Genomic DNA, 1,829 nt, shown 5'->3' with positions numbered 1-1,829 from the left:
CTTTGAAGTGTTGTTATTTTTTAATATAAATGGTAACAATTTCAATGCACCAGATGGACAATTTTCATTACGTGGCTAATTGATTGTCTCCCCTGCCATATTATATTAAATACCTTACCTTTGTCAGTAAGCTGTCAACCAACGACACAAAATATCTTGCAAAGTGGTTCAGTTGATTAGTTTGATTTATTTAAGCCTTTTAAGGTGGTACCTAACACTACAGGGAGATAACTCTGTAAAGTCAGCTAAACGTTTTAATTGTGTTGTAAAAGAAATATTAAGCTTCTCAATGATCAAAATTGGTGTTTGTCAAATTGCTATATAACCAGTGCAATTTTTCTGACAAGACGGTTGGTTCAAATTTTTTAAAATTTTTATATTTTTATTAAAGTCTCAAAGTAAATACTTTGACAAAATTTTATGAAAATTAAACGAGCCAAATTAATTTTATTGAAAGTGTTGGGTACCACCTTAAAGAGAGATGAAAGATACCATAAGGATTTTGAAACTCATAAGGCAAAAAAACACTATAACAAAAAGCAAAAAGAAGACAACAGTCTACAAAACAACAGAGAAAACTGAAGACTGAGCAACATGAGGAATTCAGGTTGGGACTGGGAGTAATGGAAATTGGCATATTTCTGTTGTCATCTTTCCTACTGGGAAACTTCTCATGATGGCGTACATAAAACTTTGAAAAGATGACTACTGGTAACTTAATCAATTGGAAGTCTTGGTGCAATGGCTTTCTTGTTAGCAGCAACCCTATGTTAAGGTATTGCAAGGTCTGAAATATCGAATCAGCTGGGAGATATATATATATATATAGATATGTACTCCATATGTTGGGTTGTTGCTACCTAGAAATCAAAAGTTTACTATTTGGAAGATGAAATAAAGTTATGTTCTTAACTGATGCTCATTGTCAATTTCGATTACATATAGGTATACATGTATGTAAAAACAAGAAGATCAGGTATGATAGGAAATGAGGCAACTCTCCACCAGTTACTAGTTAGCAACTACATATATCACTGACTAGCAATTAAAAATGAACAAACCCAACACTGCATATCAATCTGTAAAAGGTCAGAAATACCATATGTAAAACAATTCAAACGAGAGAACTAATGGGCTGATCATGTACAAAAAATAGTAAAGGAACGCAAAAATAAAAAACAGAATCAAACACCTGTATTGAGGCTCATGATTTGCAATTGGGACTGGCTCATACAAAATATTACAAAAATTAAATAAATTTGTGTCTAAGCATCATCATAAAGTGGGACAGTTGACGCAGCAGCATCACATAGAAATGTTTAAATGTATGTCAACAACTTTTTTTTTTTAAATTGATACTTGTTTATTCCAACTATTTCCTGTTTACAATTTCCTCAGTTGCCCAGGATGCAAACTGTGGATTCCCGTTTACATTTAAACCAACCTTCTGGCAAGCAGGAGGCTGCAAAGGTGCACTGTATTACCAGAAAAAAAAATAGTACACATGTAATAATACTTATATTCTTTTATATGACAATGAATGAAAAAAGAACATCTCTCTAGAATGTAATACTAGTAATAAATAATATAACATTATAACATAAACGAGTGCACCTATAAGCAAGATTCACATAACATTATAACATAATCGAGTGCATCTTTAAAACATGGATTACCGTAAGCACTATAAATTAAAGAGATATAAAAAAGCAGACCACATAACATCGTGACTGTTATATCCTGCAAGGTATGTACTTGTAATATAAATTTAATTAATGTATTTATTTTTTCTTTGTCTAATGTATTATTCGATAAATAATAGGGTACAG

This window comes from Mytilus galloprovincialis, chromosome 9 (assembly GCF_965363235.1).
Source record: "Mytilus galloprovincialis chromosome 9, xbMytGall1.hap1.1, whole genome shotgun sequence".
In the NCBI taxonomy this organism is placed as follows: domain Eukaryota; kingdom Metazoa; phylum Mollusca; class Bivalvia; order Mytilida; family Mytilidae; genus Mytilus; species Mytilus galloprovincialis.
The sequence above is the reverse complement of the archived record's forward strand: the minus strand, read 5'-3'. Positions refer to the sequence as shown.